We start from the raw sequence: 18900 nt of genomic DNA, 5'->3' as shown, positions 1-18900 counted from the left end.
CTCACGTATTCCTTATGTTAATAATAACCTTAGAGTCAGATATGGATATCATGCCCTTCATACAGACGAGTAAATTGAGAATAGAGTGTTAAGTGACTTGCCCAGGTTCAGGTAGCAGTCAGCATTAGATCAGCATTGCATCCAAGTGCCTGAGTTCTCGTCGTTGTTTGTTTTTTGTTGTTGTTGTTGCTGTTTTTTTTTTTTTTTTTTTTTTTTTTTTGAGATAGGGTCTTGCTCTGTCCTCCAGGCTAGAAGGCTAGAGGAGTGCGGTGGTACAATCATGGCTCACCGCAGCCTGAACCTCCCAGGCTCAAGTGATCCTCCCACCTCAGCCTCCAGAGTGGTCCATCATACCTGACTAATCTTTTTATTTTTGTAGAGACAAGGTCTCCCTACATTGCCCAGGCTGGTCTTAGACTTCTGAGCTCAAGTGATCCACCTGCTTCAGCATCCCAAAGTGCTGGGATTACAGGTGTGAGCCACCACGCACAACCTCGGAGCCTGAGTTCTTATGCATCCTTCTCTATTTCCTACTCTTGACCATGCTCTATTTTCACAATTAGAAAAAAAGTTAGTTGAAAAGGGAAAACTCATAAACAGACAGGAAACAAAAGACCAATATAACAGGGGATGATATCCAAATTCAGAGTAATAGAGAAATTATGCAAAAGGGGAGTTTGTAAGCTCCCTGAAGAAAGACAACATGTTTACATTATTTATAGAATTCCAAGGTCCTGGAACATTCCAGAAAGTACATATCAGGCAGGAAGGCAGGCAACACATATTTATTGAATGAATTGAACAGGGTGATGGGTAGCAAGTCCTAATTTATCTTTAGTATAATACAACTAGAGGTCATCTATTTTTAAATGTCTTGCAGAAAAATGATAGCAAATGATTCACGTAACAGAAATATAGATTAAAGAATTGGGAAACAAGGGAAATATTATATTTAAGAACAAACAAAAATATGATTTTTAAAGGAAAGAATTACGTTATAACCAAATTAGCTTTGAAAATTAAAGAGTCAGTTTTTCTGAGGAAATTACAGCAGTTGAATCTCTAGCAGTTAGAGAGAAAGCGCAAAAGCACTTTGCAAGCCTGCAGGACTGATTTCCATTTAAACACCATTTCATGGGTTTACCGCTAATATTTACAGCCAATATGGAAAAGAAATGTTAATGCAATTCTAGGAGATAGAAAGCAGAAGAGACTGGAATAAAGGAGAAGCCAGAGTTGAGAAGGCTGCACCCCACCTTTGGTGCAGGAAGGGTTAATGTGTGCTTGAGGACTGTTTTTCTCTCTGAGCTTGGAAAACTCAAGTCTTCAGTGCCTATGGCCAAGCCAGTTCCCGTACAGTGTGCCCAGTGGAACTAACTACAACATTAGTTGGCTTCTTAAATACAGAGGAGTCTGCCTTTGGGGTTCCTAGGGCCAGAGAGAGAAATAAGATGGTAAAACACCTAGAGTAACTTCAAACTGCCACAAAGGAAACAGACAAAAAACATGAGCTTAAAGCAACAGGAAAGTCCTTTCATGTGTCTAACCCCCAGCTTGCCCTGCTGGGCCTCACTTGTGTATATACAAAGGACCCTCCAGGCATCCTCAGAGCCTGTGGCCAGAGCTTCCATCAAGAGAGCAGCCCCCTGCCAGGGCTGAAAGGTCTTCAGTCTAACTCTTCATTTTTAATATGAGAACTAAGAATTTAAGGAAACCTTACATGAGCAAAAGAGAAGCCCCAAGATGAGTAAAAAAGGTTATTTATGAGGAAAATAATTAATGCTAGATACAGAAAATAATGTTAAAAGGATACTTGAGAGGCAGTGGGTGGGGGCCTACTGGAGCGAGGGGTAACAAGATGGCGACCAAGACGGTGGTGCGCCATAAGCGGAAGATTGCTGAACTAAAGCAAGAATGTCTTGCTCGTGGTTTTGAGACCAAGGAAATGAAACAAGATGCCATCAAAAGGTTCCAGCCATTTTTTTTTTTTTTTGAGAGGGAGTCTCACTCTGTTGCCCAGCCTGGAGTGCAGTGGTTCAATCTTGGCTCCACACAACCTCCGCTTCCCAGGTTCAAGCGATTATCCTGCCTCAGTCTCCCGAGTAGCTGGGACTACAAGCGCACGCCACCATGCCAGGCTAATTTTTGCATTTTTAGTAGAGATGGGGTTTCACTATGTTGGCCAGGCTGGTATCGAACTCCTGACCTCATAATCCGCCTGCCTCGGCCTCCCAAAGTGCTGGCTCCAGGCATATATTTTAGGGCATGCTGAAGAGGCAAATGCAGATGTACTGGGAGATGAAACAGAGGAAGAAGAAACAAAGCCCCATAGAAATCCCTGTCAAAGAGGAAGAACTCCCTGAAAAAACTGTTGATGTGGAAGCAGAGAAGAAAGTGGTAAAAATTACATCTGAAATACCACAGGCAGAGAGAATGCAGAAGAGGGCTGAACGAGTCCATGTACCTGTGAGCTTGTAAAGTAAGAAAACTGCCCAGGCAACCAGGTTTGGGACCTCTTCAGTTTCAACAAAAGGTCTGTCATCTAACAATAAACCTATCATGAACCTGGATAAGCTAAAGGAAAGAGCTCAAAGATTTGGTTTGAATGGCTCTTCAATCTCCAGAAAGTCTGAAGATGATGAGAAACTGAAAAGGAGGAAGGAGCGATTTGGGATTATCACCGGTTCAGCTGGAACCAGAAGGAACACAGAGGATACAGAGGCAAAGAATAGGAAAAGAGCCACGCGCTATGGGATTGCCTGCTGAAAAGTTCATGCTGCTTTCTGTTCTCCAGTGGTTTCCATTTCTCTGATTCTTCTCGGTCACAAATATACCTAAATACACAGTCACGTACCTACCTCCTGCCTTGCAATGAGGGCACATGTATCCCAGCTACATCTGGGAACTCCAGCAGCAATTTGACTTATTGATGTTCCAACTTAAAGCTGTTGTGTTTTTGTTTTTGATTTTTTTCTTGTTAGTTAAAAAAAAATATATCTGAAAAGAGATGGGGGTAAAAAGAAGCTACTGCACCTACAACACAAGCACAGGCTACTAGAAAACAAGAACCACAAAACAAGTTACATGATTTTTAAAATAAAAATAAAAGTTTGTATGAGGACTGAATAGGAAAGACAGCACAAAATGAATTAATAAACTGAGCGATCAAAGCATTGGCCAGTTTTTAAACAAACAAAAAATCATAAGACAAAGTTAAAAGGTATGCAGGATGATTACAGGTATAAAGTTCAATTTAATAAGAGTTACAGAAGAAAGCAATGAAGAGGATGAAAGGGAAGAAATAAATATACAAAAGAATAGAATAGAATAGAATAGAATAGAATAGAATAGAATAGAATAATGTCTTACAGCTGAAAAAAAACTTGAGTATTGGAAAGGCACCAAAGTGTTGGAAAGAATAATGAAAAAGTGGCACTTCTATTCATATCCTGGTGAACTTTTTGGGTTGAAGGTTAAATTTAAAAATGCTTCAAATACTGGGAAAAAACTTCAGTAACATTCAACAGAACAGAACAAGAAACGCCAGCCAATAAACTTCCATCCACATCACTAAATGCCGCTAGACAAGAGAAAAGGGATTTGAACATGAAAGTCTAAACAGAGCAAAAGATCAATTAAGTGTGATGGCAAAATAAAATACCTGTTTAGTCATGAAAAGATTCAAAAAGGATTCCACTCATATATCCCTTTTGAAAAATTTATCCCTTCAGCCAAAGTAAAGAAAGATATGCATGGATAAGAAGAAAATTGATACAGCCATCAGAGAATATCAAATAAGTCAGTAAAATGTTAATTGTAACTGATTTCTGATCACGGAAATGAAATGTATGCCACTAAGAAAGAATTCTTAAAGATAATACCAAACTAAAATGAAACACCTGAAAGGTGATAGGAGAAGAGTTGTTTAAAAGATGTACTGGGCCCAGCACAGTGGCTCATAGCTGTAATTCCAGTGCTTTGGGAGGCCAAGGTGGGAGGATTGCTTGAGGCCAGAAGTTTGAGACCAGCCTGGGCAACATAGCAAGACTCTGTCTCTACAAAAAATTTTTTTATGTAATAATGAGACAAAATAAAAAGTATGTTGATTTTGCTTTGTACATAAGAAGAGTAATAGATAATGGTTAACTCCTGATATTGATAGAAAAGATAAGTTTATGCTTATTAAAAGTTCAAGGGTAACAATTACTAGGATAAAGATAGGATACAGAAATTAAAGAGCAACAATTTCCATAGTATGGTGTGCAGACACCTAGAGAAATCCCTTAGATACTTTCAAGGGTCTATGAGTTTAAAACTATTTCCCTAATAATACTGAGATATATGTGCCTTATTCCCTCTGTTGACATTTGTAGTAATGGTATAAAACTAATGTTGGGCAAAAGTTCAAGCTTCTGACATGAATGAAGACAGTGGCATTAAACTATACTTGAGGTATTATATTTTTATCATCACATACAATAAAAACAAAACAAGCAAACAAGCAAATACGTGCTAGTTTCACTTGAGAATGTCCTTTGTGAAGCAGTATAGAATATTAATTTTATTAATCTCAAACTTTGGGTACCAACCTTTTAAATATTCTGTGTGACAAAGCAGGAAGTACGTGTAAAGCACTTTGACTGTATACCAAAATACAGCAATTGCCTCAAGGAAAAGCACTCGTGTGATGCTTTGAGTAGGAGTTGAAACTAGCTGCTTTTTTCAAGGGATTCCATTTTTACCTGAAAGAATGACATATTGACAAACTACGTGTTCAGACTTGAGTGTTTGGCTGATGTCTTCTCAAAAATAAACCAAGTGAGAGTCTATCACTTCACAGAAAATAACTGACAGTATTTGTTGCCAATGGTAAAATTTGAGCTTTCAAGCAAAAAAAAAGAAAAGAAAATTTTTGGAAACTTGCATCCCCCACTACTGATAACTTTCTAGTACTTTATTTTCTGATGAGGTTAATGGATATAATTTTTTGCTAATGTATCATGAAGCACATTAACATTTGGAAAATCCGAATAACTCAGTCAACCAATAATTCCAAATGCCAATGCATGATGTTATAGAATCACACACAAGTATAAGGTCTATTCAAAGTGCAAACAAGCCTACAGATTTTAATGTAACAGAGAAAGTTAGTGTGTGATTTCAGTTTCCACACTGCAATTAACCTTTAAAAACTACCACTTTTGAATTTTGGTGAGGTATCAAAGAATATCTAGTTATATGAAAATATATTTTCCTTTTCCAACTATCGGTGTGAAGCAGGATTCTCTAACCAAAATAACATTTTGTAATAGATTGAATGAAGAGGCAGATGTGTGAATCCAGCAGTGATCTGCTAAGCCAGGCATTAAAGAAAGTTGCAAAAACGTAAAATAACACTATTCTTCTCATTAAATTCATATGTTTTGAAAATTTTAGTTTAGGTTTTATTTTTCTGAAACAGAGTCTTTCTCTCTTGCCCAGCTGGAGTGCAGTGGCATGATCTCAGCTCACTATAACCTCCACCTCCTGGGTTCAAGCCACTCTGCCTCAGCCTCCCAAGTAGCTGGGACTACAGACATGCGCCACCACACCCAGCTAATTTTTGGTAATTTTTGTAGAGATGGGGTTTTACCATGTTGGCCAGGCTGGTCTCAAACTCCTGACCTCAAGTGATCCACCCACCTCGGCTTCCCAAAGTGCTGGGATTACAGGCATGAGCCACCACACCCGACCAGTTATGTTTCATTTCAAAAATGTTATTTCAAGCTGGGTGTGGTGGTACACACCTGGAATCCCAGCTACTTGGGAGGCTGAGGCATGAAGATGGCTTGAGTCCAGGAATTCAAGACCAGCCTGGGCAATATATCAAGATCTCATCTCAAAAAGAAAAAAAAAAAAAAAAAAGGTTAAAAAGCATAATAATAAAAACATTATGTTAATGTGCTTTATAACTATCATATGGTTTACAATTATTATTTTAATTGAGCCATAAATAAGTATTTTTTAAAATTTACTATAATTTTTCATATGATATATATCAATAGATATAACCCACACAAATACAAGCTCTTCTGTGAGTTCAATAATTTAAGAGTATTAAAGGAATTCTGAGAACAAAAATTTGAGAGGCAATGCTCTAGAAAATAACCAGAGAAAAATAATGAAAAAAGATATATTAACTGGGCGCAGTGGCTCACGCCTATAATTCCAGCACTTTGGGAGGCCAAGGCGGGCAGATCACCTGAGGTCAGGAGTATGAGACCAGCCTGACCAACATGGTGAAACCCTGTCTCTACTAAAAATACAAAAATTAGCTGGGCCTGGTGGCCAGTGCCTGTAATCCCAGCTACTCAGGAGGCTGAGGCAGAAGAATCGCTTGAACCTGGGAGGCGGAGGTTGCGGTGAGCTGAGATCGCGCCATTGCACTCCAACCTGGGCAACAAGAGCAAAACTCCATCTCAAATAAAAAGATATATTGATCAATGCAACAAAAATAAAAATAATGATATGGCATAGAAAAAATAAGACTCTATATATCTGCAATTGTAATACGTGAAAATGGGTTAACCCTACCTTTAAAAGATACTTTCAAACTGGATTTTTTTAAAAAGCCAGTATTATATTTTAAGTACCCATGATACATAAGAAAACTGACCTAATGTCAGGCCACCAAGCAAGACTCTACCCCTTTCAAAGAAGTCTTATAATACAAACCAAATTCTCTGACCACAACATAGTTAAATTTTAAACCAACAGCAAAGAAGATGAAATTTAAGGACTGTATGTTTTGAAATTATAACATAGTTTTCTAAATATTCACAGGTCAAAGAACAGCTCTTAAAGAAAGCTTTTTTTAAATTAGAACTCCATGATAAAATACTATATGTTGTGGGATATAGATAAATCAGCACTTAGAGGCAAATTTCATACTTTAACTGCTTATGTTAGACAGGAATAAAGGCTAAAAAGTTAAAGAGCTAAGCATACAACATGTTAGAAAAAAAAATAAAAGAATTAACCTGAAGAACTTAGAAAGATGGATGTAATAAAGATAAAACAAATTAACGAAGTAAAGACTTGACAGAAAGGACAATTTAAGATGAAAATTGGTTCCTTGAAATGGCAAAGAAAACTAACAAACTGGCAAAGATAATCAAATATTAGAAAAGAAAAGGAAGACCATTTTAGATGTGACAATTCTCTTTTGAAAAAAGAGAATTTTGTGAATCCCTTTATGCTAGTATTTGAAAACAGACAAAATGGGAACATTTCTGGAAAAATATAAACAATCTAAAGTGATTCAATTATTTGGAAAGAGAAAAACAGTAATTTTTCAGTGCAGAAACCTGGCAGCTACTACCTTAACCAAGTGATGAAGGTACATGCTGAAAGAGGCACATCTTGAAGAGAAAACATCAGACAAACCCAAATGGTGGGGCATTCTATTAAGCACCTGATGATTGATGATTATGGTAGCAACTGCGTTAAACCAGTAAGTATGTGAGTCAAAACAAATAAGGTTATGAACCAGAAGAAAACAAAAACAAGTAACTTTTGGAGGTGGGACTGTGAGTGATTTGTCTTTATTTAGTAGTTTTAAATATATATATAGCTTATGCAACTGAATATAAATGGAAGAGAAGGCTGGGCCAGTGGCTCACACTTGTAATTCTAACACTTTGAGAGGCCAAGGTGGGAGGATCGTTTGAGCCCAGGAATTCAAGACCAACCAGACAACATGGCAAAAACCCATCTTTACAAATAATAATTTAAAAAATTAGCCATACATGGTGGTGCATGCTTGTAGTCCCAGCTACTGGGGAGGCTGAGGTGGGAGGATCACTTGAGGCCTGGAGATTGAGGCTGCAGTGAGCCGTGATTGTGCCACCACACTCTAGCCTGGGTGACACAGTGAGACCCCACCCCCCTTAAAAAAAAAAAAAAAAAACTTTCAGGGGATATAAAAGTACTGGACTGAAGATACAAGCTGGGACAGGTGGTGGGGGGGAACTAATAATTTTGGGTGTTTTCTCTCCATAGCATCCAACATTCTTGATTTCCTTTCCTCTGCTTCATACATAAAAGCATGGTCACAGTCATCTTTATGCAGTTCCCCTCTCCAAGGAATGAGGTTTCTATTGTACACCTTTCTCTCTTCACCTGTATGGAAAAAAAAAAAGAAAAATCTCCTTTCATTCCTTGTAATAATAATAGATTTTGGCTGGGCGCAGTGGTTTAAGTCTGTAATCCCAGCACTTCGGGAGGCCGAGGTGGGTGGATCACTTGAGGCCAGGAGTTTGAGACCAGCCTGGGCAATGTGGTGAAACCCATCTCTACTAAAAATCAAAAAAAATTAGTGGGGCTTGGTGGTGGGTGCCTGTAATCCCAGCTACTCGGGAGGCTGAGACACGAGAATCACTTGAACCGGGGAGGCAGAGGTGGCAGTGAGCAGAAATCGTGCCACTGCACTTCCAGCCTGGGTGACAGAATGAGATTCCATCTAAAAAAAAAAAAAAAAAGAAACAAAGAATAATAGATTTCTACTTTGTGGTCCCAATCAGTCTATGACCAGAAGGCCTATTTAGAAGAGAAATTAAAGTTAAAAAAAAAAAGCAAGTTATATTTCATGCAACTTCAATTCCAAAACAACTCAGATATAGATGTTATATATGTATATAACATATATATATATAAACATACTTATATTTGTAAGGCTTGGCAATGGCCTGAGGTACTCGTTTTTGTGTTTATGAATAGACCTGTAGCACACAAGTGCTGAAAAGAAATCTTCATGATCATCCACCCCAAACTTCTCATTTTACAAATAGGAAAACTGAAGTGCAGAGAGGTTATACCACTTCCCTGGGATTACACTGAAATAATTCAAGGACAAATTGTTGGAGGACACATATCCACAGGGGATTGGTTCCAGGCCCACAGATGCCCCACTGTCTTATATAAAATGGCCTGGAATTTTAGGTATATAACCCATGCACATCCTACTATATACTTTAGATCACCTCTAGATTACTTATAATACCTAATACAATGTAAATGCTAGGAAAATACTTGTTATATTGTATTGTTTTCATTTGTATTATTTTTTATTGTTATTATTGTTATTTTTTTTCTATCTTTGAAATACAGTTGGTTACACCCACAGTTTTGGAACCTTGGATATGAAGAACCAACTGCGTACTGTTGGTTAATCATTAGTGCTTTGCCAGGAAGGGGAACATCACACTGGGGCCATGTACCCTAGAACTTAAAGTATAATAAAAATATATATTTAAAAAAATCATTAGTGCTTTGCAAACATATAAGCACTCTTCCATGAGGACAAAACCAAAATTATAAACAGCTTCCTGCCAAAGTTTTCTTCCGCCATTCACACCCCCTGCCCTAAATTTCCCACTCAGTTCATTGAACAAACCTTTATTGAGCTCCTGCTGTACTACAGGCTCTGAGCTAGGTGCAGGGGGCGATGTTGACCACGCCAGACACAGTCTCTCTTATTAAGGAGCATTTCATCTACAAATTAATTAGTTCAAGTAAGCTTATTACCAGAGCTTTCTCTAAAAGCTAACAAAAAATTACACTTTGAGAACTTTTTTTTATAATCGGCCCTAATCCCTAGGTATATGAGTCCAAGTATAAAGATGTAATAAAAAATCATATCATGAAAGGTATGTCTTGTTAAATAATGGAAACACTGCTACTTAAAAACCATGAAAGTTAAGACTGCATTCATTCGACAGGTCTTAACTGAGCACCTACTGTGAGCTGGTACTGCTTTGAGTACTGGGATACAGCGATGAAAAAGACAGACCCAGTCTGCCCTGGTGAAGCTCTGACAGAGGAATATACAATTGCAGATGTGACAAGTGTTAATGAAGAAAAGTACAGGGTGCTACAAGAGAAAATGTCATGGGGACTATGTGGTAGCCGTGAGCACCTCACAACACCTCTAACCACAGAAAGCATCATGGGCCAAGGCTCCTGTTGCCCGTCGCTGAAATCTATCACCACGTTTGTGTGGAGGCCACACTTCGCCATGGGCTGCTTCCAGCCAGTGATCACGTGTGGTAGGACTACCAAAGCGGGTGCATTGTTGGGGAACAGGGACTCCTCTGATGGCTGGCTCTGACTCAAAGACCCTTACCCCCACCCCTGCTGCATCTTCTTTAGACTGCACAGCAGTCCTGGAAGCTTCTGCTCAACATTTCCTCCCTCTCTCCTTCACTCCAGGTCAGACTCACATTGTTGTCTGACAGCCCCCCCACTTTGCCAGCTCCCTCCGTATTTTTTTTTCTCACAGGTGGTTCCCCTAATACAAGTATTGCATGTGTAATCTTATCCTAGATTATTGATCACAAAGAACTCAGACTGACGGAAGATCTAATTTAGATTGAGATGAGGCTGCTTAGGATGGGGTTACTGTGAAAGTATTCAAACACAAATTGAGACTTGGAGAAGGAGGAGGAATTTCTCAAGGAAAAGAGGAAGGAATGTCATTACAGGAACAGCATGTGCAAGGTCCCTGAGGCAGGTTGGAACTTCTCCCAATCGGAGGACTAAATGAAGGGCAGTATAGCTGGACCATAATGTTTCCAGAAGGAAGAGGGCAGTGTCTGATGAAACTTAAGAGATAAGCAGAGGCCAGATTATGCCAGGACTTGTAATTCACTTTTAGGATTTTACATTTTGTATGCTAAGTGGACAGGGTACTTATGTGAGGTCTTTAGGAAGGGAACATCTTGATCAGACTCTTTTCTGTTCAATCCATACACAGGGTGATCTTTTAAAAACACAAGATGTTCCCTTGTGACCTTTAAAAGATCACCCTGTCTGCTGCGTGGGATCGAACAGAAAAGAGGTTGTAGGAGACCAACAAGGAAGCTACTGAAATGGCCCAGGAAGGATAAACTAAGGATTACTTTCTGCATAATGAGAAAAATCATCTTTATAAGGTCTTCCTTAAGATTCTGAAGCCCTTTTCTTTATTTCAAGGCAGTCAATATTTTCTACCATTTTCTTTATTCAGATACCGTCTTAAATGTTACATCTTTGTGCAAGTGGGTATTATGTCTCACTCAATTTGCAACCTCACATACTATGTGAATCAGTCTATAATCTCCTCCAAAGTTGTGTAACAGAGATACTGTATGGTAAAAATGTTGGACTCCACCTCTGTCTTTAAAGCTAAGAGAATAGATTAGAAACTTACAAGTGTTCCACAAGAAAGTAATGGGAAAGTCTGTATAAAATCCATACAAAATATGTTGCTTACACAAGATGTCCCTTCTAGAAAAGGAGACAGGGCAAACAAATTGACTTTATGATAAGTTTGATCTAAAATTAAAATGCTGGAAATAATAAAAGCCAATTAAACTTTGGTTTGCCTGATTAAAATTTAGAGGGGCTTCTAAGGGAACTATTAGGAAAATAAGAACTAATTATTTGTTTTTCAATAATCAGACAACAATTATAAGCACTCGAGTCCTCTAGTCCTGGATCTGTGCATGGATTTTAAAATATTCTCATTTTTAAATTGATTATTAGCAGTGAATATGGGAGGAGAAAGCCTTTTATCTGTATATGCATGTGTTACATGAATATACATGCACATATACATATATCTTCATATATACGTACATATGTGTGTTTGCAATACACTTAGGGTTAGGGTGGGGTGCGTGTGATGTGGATGAAGGTCATTTGTGTGTTAGCTTATTTAAATTAAACCTTTACTTGAGATGATTTAAATAAATTCCAGACAATTTTTGTTAGTTGTTTCATATGCAGCCATACAAAAAAAAAAAAAAAAAAGCTGGGCATGGTGGCACACCTTGTAATCCCAGCTTCTCTGGGGTGAGGCAGGAGGATTGCTTAAACCCAGGAGTCTGAGGCTGCAGTGAGCTATGATCACACCACTGGACTCCAGCCTGGGCAACAGAACGAGATCCTTTAAAAAAAAAATCAAGTAATAAGTGATGAATATTTAATCTGACCTTGGATTTGGGAATTGCTATGTAAACATAAAAACAGTGGAAGAATCCATGAAGGGCCAAGTACAGTGGCTCACACCTGTAATTCCAGCACTTTTGGGAAGCCAAGGTGGGAGGATTACTTGAGGCCAGGAGTTCAAGATCAGCCTGGGCAACATAGCAAGACCCTGTCTCTTAAAACTAAAAAAAAAAAAAATCAACGAAGAAAAAGTGATAACTTTGACTACAAAACTTGAAACATCTAAAAATGAGTAGAGATTTCAGGTGAAAGGCATTAGAGTAGGGCTGCATCACAAACCCACTCTCCCATAAAACCTAATAAAAATGGACAGAAATTGTGTATGTGTGTATGTGAGTGTGCAGACATCTCAAAAATTTGTCAACTGCACAGCCCCATGCCATACATTCCAACAGACGAGGCCAGTGGGGGAAATGGAAGATTTTCGTACCGATGTGCCTCACAAACAGCAGCACAGGAGACAGAAGTTAAATCAACAAATTACGTAGAGTGCTTGCTAATATCCTCCCAATATGGACAGAAGACCAAAGGAGTAGACAACACCTTAGAAAACTCTTTGAGATGTCACTACCTCCACTTTCAGACTTTAGCAGAGACGGAAAGAACTTGGGGGTCTTTCTAGTATGGGAGAAAAGAGAAGCAGCACAGAATGATCTCGTACATACAGAGCTAACTCATTGACTAGGAGTGAATCGTTCTATTGAAGGGACATTGATCAGTGTGTAGAAAGAAAACATGTGGCATGGGTGATGAGCAGGGAGGCAATGGCAAAAATAGCTGAAGACCAGGCACCTGCAGAATGGTTGTATTATATTCCTGTAACCAAACACACCAGGAGAAGTCAAGTGGAGTTCCTACAAGTAAGGAGGTGATCCTGTATGGGTACGACTCCTGGTACCCTGGAAATGGCTGCCCTTCCCTATACTAGGGATTTTATTTATTTTTTCCTTTCTTTGAGACAGGGTCTCACTCTGCTGCCCAGGCCAGAGTGCAGTGGCACAATCACAGCTCACTGCAGCCTCGATCTCCAGGCCTCAAGTGATTCTCCTACCTCAGCCTCCCAAGTAGCTGGGATTACAGGTGCATGCACCATCACGCCCGGCTAATTTTTTGCATTTTTTGTAGAAATGGGTTTTCGCCATGTTGACCAGGCTGGATTAATGATTTTCTAACAGGGAAAGTCACAAGGAGGTGGAGGATATGATTATTAGAGGCAGGGAAGTATGTGATATGGGGGAAGATTCACAGAAGTGTTTAGGAAAAGGCTGCTATACTGTGGACGAAGTCTCAGATCAGAAAGGTGAGCCGTGTTACAGTAGGGAAGAGTGTGTGGAGCCTGAAAGCTCTAGAACTTCTAGAACCCTGCTCTCCTGCTGGCCATGTGATGTAATGGGAATAAGCGAGGTGCTGGTGAGCCTGAGTTGCCTGTCTCTTCTATCTGGTGTCACTGCTGCATGAAAACGTGGAGTTCTCTCTCCCAGGTTCACTCATATCAAGCAGGTGCTAGCCAAGCAATCCTGTTAGAAAGTCAGGTAGGGTTGGGCAGGCACGGTGGCTCACGCTTGTAATCCCAGCACTTTGGGAGGCCGAGGCGGGCGGATCACGAGGTCAGGAGATCGAGACCACGGTGAAACACCGTGTCTACTAAAAATACAAAAAATTAGCCAGGTGTGGTGGCGGGCGCCTATAGTCCCAGCTACTCGGAGAGGCTGAGGCAGGAGAATGGCATGAACCCGGGAGGCGGAGCTTGCAGTGAGCCGAGATCGCGCCACTGCACTCCAGCCTGGGCAACAGAGCGAGACTCCATCTCAAAAAAAAAAAAAAAAAAAAAAAAGACAGGTAGGGTTGCAAGAAGCATAAAGCCTTAAAGCTTTCTAGGAACTATAGCTGCTTAATTACAACGTTTGTGATGCTTGCATCAAATGACTGCAAATGGACATGAAAGTCTGAAGAAAAAACAAAAGTCTGTGTTGTACTTTTTATATTGTCTGATGCTCTACGAAAGCCTCATCTTGTCTACATTGCCTCTGAGGAAAGTGAGAATTTTTTAACTACACAGACTCCCCAACAACTGTTAGAATATTGCCCAAGGAAAGTGTCTTGCAGAGCTGTATCAAATACAAAATGCAGCCTGATTTTGTTAGCAGAAAGAGTCCACTAGACTGAGAGCACAGCCCTTTGCGCTGGTGGCCATTAGTGGCTTGCTTGATATTATCATGGGAGCTGCCTGGACACTTTCCCCGTGCTCTTTGTTGTCCCAGGGGTGCTGGTCCATCCAGAGGGGTTAGGCTGAGTGGAAGGAGGTGTCCGTGAATCATCCCCAGCAGAGAATAGGAACTTAGCAAAACTGGAAACAAAATGGGAGATAAATGCAGTAAGACCCTTTGAAGGAGGGAAAACTGGGAAGGGGACAGGGAGAAGACTGCTGAAAGCCCCAGATGAAGTTTCATAAGAGTTTTCCACTGTGAGTTATTGACATGGCTCCAGTATCCCCAGCTTCCCTTTACTTTTAGCCCTAGTGACTAGGAGACGTGAGGGTGGAAAGGGGAGATGTGAAGAGCCAAAGCGACAGTCCTCAATTGAAGCAGAGGCCCCAGGACTCCATGATCAAGCAGAGGACTGACCTAAAACCCAAAGGCATCCCACCACAGGAACAGGATGATGCTGTCCTGCAGATATGGAGTGAACCTGATCCAGAACATTTAACCAAGGTATGCGAGTTTTCCATCCTGCCACACCTTCAAATGCCCAGACTTTTCACTGGCCTTAAAAGTCCATGCAAGCAGGTTTCAGATGGTGGCAATAAGTGAAGAAACAATTGATTAATGCAAGTGGGTTGTGGCAGAGCCAAACCTTTAGCTTCATGGTTGGAAGTGAATAGATAATATGTAAAATGATAGATCAAGAAATAGCAGTATTTATTTCTGAGACATATGGAGGTAAACAAGAAGTAATAGGTCCGGGTGTGGTGGCTCATGCCTGTAATCCCAGCACTTTGGGAGGCCAAGAGAGGAGGATCGCCTGAGCTCATGAGTTTGCGACCAGCCAGAGCAACATAGTAAGACTCAGTCTTTACAAATTAGCTGGGCATGGTGGCATGTGCCTATAGTCCCAGCTACTTGGGAAGCTGAGGTGGGAGTGTCCCTTGAGCCTGGGAGATTGAGGTTGCAGTAAGCCATAATCACACCATTGCACCCCATCCAGCCTGGGCCACAGAGGGAGACCTTGTCTCAAAAAAAAAAAAAAAAAAAAAGGAAAAGAGGTAAAAAGAAATCCAGTACAGTTGCTGGAGATCAGAATCAGAGAGAAGAGTGGGGGAAACTGCTATTTTTTACAGATTGTTTTAAGTATTATTTGATATTTTGAACTAAATACACTTCTTTGATAAAAATTAAAATTATATTTTAAGAAAATATTATGTGGGTCATTTGCAACATGTCTGTAGCCCAGAGGCAGTCTGTGGTTGCCAGTTGTCAACCACTAAACCACCAGGTTTCTGGAGGGAGGCAGTACGCAAATGGGCACTGGACCTCCTGAGAAGCAGGAGACCAAAACCCCATTTGGTCCCTTTTCAGAAAACAGGCAGTGAAGCATGAAGTTCAATTCATAGACCACAGAGTCAGACCACAGGGTTCCAGTTCCATCTCTGCTGCCTGTCAGCCCTGTGACCTCTGACAAGCTTCTGAGCCAACCTGTGCTCCCATTTTCTCATCAACCCTCACAGATGTGATTCGAGAATTGAGTTATCCATGGACAGTGCTTAGAGGGGCGCCTGTGACACACTACGTACAGTAACTATGTAAGAGTTTGATATTAACATTATTGTAAAGTGCATTATTCTTAAGCCGTCTTTGGTAGACTACAGTGGCACCAACACCAGTCAGCTGGCAAAAGACAGGAGGAGTTTGTAATGGGAAACTCACTAGAGAGGAAGGGGAGAGGAAGGTCAAGCTGACCTCTTAGGTACAATCCCCAGGCTTCCCTGGACACCCTATCTCCTTGATGCTGGAAATCACCCCCCATCCAACCTCTGCACTGTGGGCATGCCTCACAGAAGAAAGGCTTCCATGTGAAAACACTTAAGCTGCCTCTCATTGAAACATGAAAATACAGTGCCCAGCATGCAACACGTCTTGGTTTCAACAGACTCTAAAGGGTGGAAAGAGCAGAAATGGCAGGAGAGACATAGGCTTCCTGGTCCCATTTTACTTTTTTTTTTTCCTCACTCTATTGTAACAAGGACAGAAACCGTGACTTAAGTAAACCTCTAGCTCCTGAACTTGTCAACAATGAGACAGGACTCTGGGAAGAAAGACATTCTCAGGCTGGGAGAGGGGAAGGGGATGTTGAACTGCTGAATGTAAGCATCATAAGACATTTTTTAAATTTGTAAGCAAAGCTGATGAAGTAAGAAAAGTGATGACCACACCCCAACCTCATATATAATATTAATGTGTGTGTGTGTGTGTGTGTGTGTGTGCAGAGAGACAGAGAGAAAGACAGAGGGAGTTGAGTCTATTCTCTCTTTCCTACTGCAAGACCTCATTGCAGTGGTCCCTATAGGGAGGGAGGGAGGGAGGGAGGGAAGGAGGGAGGGAGGGAGGGAGGGAGGGAGGAAGGAAGGAAGGAAGGAAGGAAGGAAGGAAAATGAAGGGGGGAAGCAAGGAAGGAAAGAAAGAAGGAAGGAAGGAAAGAAAGAAGGAAGGAAGGAAAATGAAGGGGGGAAGGAAGGGAGGAAGGGGGAAAGGAAGGAAACAAGAAAAAAAGGAAAGGAAAGGGAAAGAAAGGAAAGGGAGAAGAAAAAAGGAGAAGAAGGAAGAAGGAGGAAGAGAAGAAAGGCGGAGGGACAGAGAGTAGAGGAGGAAGGATAAGAGGAGGAGAGAGAAAAGTGAGCATGGAAGTGAAACTTAAAGGTTGAGACTTTCTTCCTCAAATACAAACAGCCCCATCCTAACATTCTTCTGCCTAAACATCTCTAGAAATAAGTCACTACCTGAAAAAGCTCTTCATTCTACTGGCAGAAAGCTCGAGTTTTTAGGAAACTTTCACTTGGTGGCAGCCACTTAGCAGGCACCTTGCAGCACTCCAGCTGCCAGGAGAGCAGCTGCCCATGGGCCCGGCTGCAGCCAGGCCTCCCACGGGCTGCTCCCAGCCAGAGGTTGTACTGGCCCAGATTCCATGGCAGATGCAGGACTCCTCTGATGGCACAAAATAAAGGACTCCTAGGGCTTTGAGGAAGCTTTCTTAGACTGCTGGGTCTCTCCAGCCCTTGGGCTGGGCTTGCCTCAGAGTCTGGGGGCTCTCCTTGCCTTCCTTAGCTCCCCGACTCCATTCCCTCACAGGTGCATTCCCTTAGTAAGATCCTCGCATGTTTAACCTCATCATGGTGTCTGCTTCTTGGAGCATCTGGACTAACACATACATAAACTGAGACAAAATCTCCTTGTTTTCCCCTATTGGTCCCAGTTCTATCCACAGGAATCACTGTATAAGTCTAATGTACTGTGGCTCCAGTTTTTCTAGCCAAGTATTCATAAAGGCACTGAACTGTCCTCTGTGTGTGCACGTATGGGTATGAGCATGTAAATGTATGTGCATGTGTGCAAGAGTGGGGCTGGGGTGAAGAGAATGGCAGGAGAGGTAAAATCTGATGAAGAAAGGGTGAGAAGAGAGACCCAGTGAGATAAGGGAGACCTGAAGCTGATGACTTGCTGTAAAACATACATGCTGAAACTTGGCCTTAGTGTGAAAGCCTGAGTAGATACACAAAGGGAGCATAGAAGACATTGAAAGGTTAGTCAAGGACTTTCATGGGCCCAGCAACCTTCAAGGAATAGATAATTCCAACATTGTTTGAATTGTTGCAGCGCATAATAAAGCATGGAAAGTTTCCCAGCTCCTTAAAACCAGCTGGTATAACACAGATATCAAAATGCACAATGGCCAGGCGCAGTGGCTCACATGTGTAATCCCAGCACTTTGGGAGGCCAAGGTGGGAAGATCACCTGAGGTCAGGAGTTCGAGACCAGCCTGGCCAACATGGTGAAACCCCTGTCTTTACTAAATATACAAAAATTAGCCAGGCATGGTGGTGGGCACCTGCAATCCCAGCTACTAGGGAGGCTGAGACAGGAAAATCATTTGAACCCAGGAGGTAGAGGTTGCAGTGCCAATGCACTCCAGCCTAGGCACTCCAGCCTAGGCAAAAAACCAATGCACTCCAGCCTAGGCAACAAGAGCAAAACTCCATCTCAAAAAAAAAAAAAAGCACAATGATAGCATGCAGCCACATACACAGAGACACATACACCCAGGAAAGAGGAGATCCATGTCAGTTACAATAACAACAATGAGAACAAACATTTACTGAGTGTTTACCATGTCTCACAGGCTATTCTAAGGGTTATATACCTCACCCTAATGCTGGGAGGCAAGATCTCTCATTATTATTCCCTTTTTATAGATGAGAAACTAAGAGAAATTAAGTAATTTACCCAAGGCCACAACACCAGTAAGTAGTGGGATTGTGATGAATATAGACATAAAATCCTCAGAAAAATATTGATGAACTGAATCTATTATTTAAACAACTACTACAACAACAGCATGACCCTGTAAGGCTTATCCCAGGAATGCAAAACTACTCAAAAAAAAAAAATAGGAAATGTATTGATTGATATCACTATATTAAGAAAACAAAGGAAAAAACCCAATATAAAAATTATTAACAGCTCCAATCAACTGAATGTTTGTACACCCCTAAAATTCGTATGTTGAAATACTATCCCTAATGTGATGGCATTTAGAGATGGAGAGGCCAGAAAACTAGCCAGCTAAGAAGAGGGACTTCACCACAGCCCCTCCATGCTGGCA

The 18900-nt window shown here is 40.9% G+C and overlaps 1 protein-coding gene and 1 pseudogene across 2 annotated transcripts in view; one reads left to right on the top strand and one right to left on the bottom strand.

Annotated features, from left to right (window-relative positions):
• GRHL2 (grainyhead like transcription factor 2) overlaps window positions 1-18900 on the bottom strand; it is a 177481-nt gene that overhangs the window by 139914 nt on the left and 18667 nt on the right. The gene's annotated exons all lie outside the window — the stretch shown is intronic.
• Window positions 1859-2766, top strand: LOC105739681 (annotated as a pseudogene).

The sequence above is a fragment of the Nomascus leucogenys genome, chromosome 16 (assembly GCF_006542625.1).
Source record: "Nomascus leucogenys isolate Asia chromosome 16, Asia_NLE_v1, whole genome shotgun sequence".
NCBI lineage: Eukaryota > Metazoa > Chordata > Mammalia > Primates > Hylobatidae > Nomascus > Nomascus leucogenys.
Note: the sequence above shows the minus strand (reverse complement) of the source record. Positions and strands in the feature narration are given on the sequence as shown.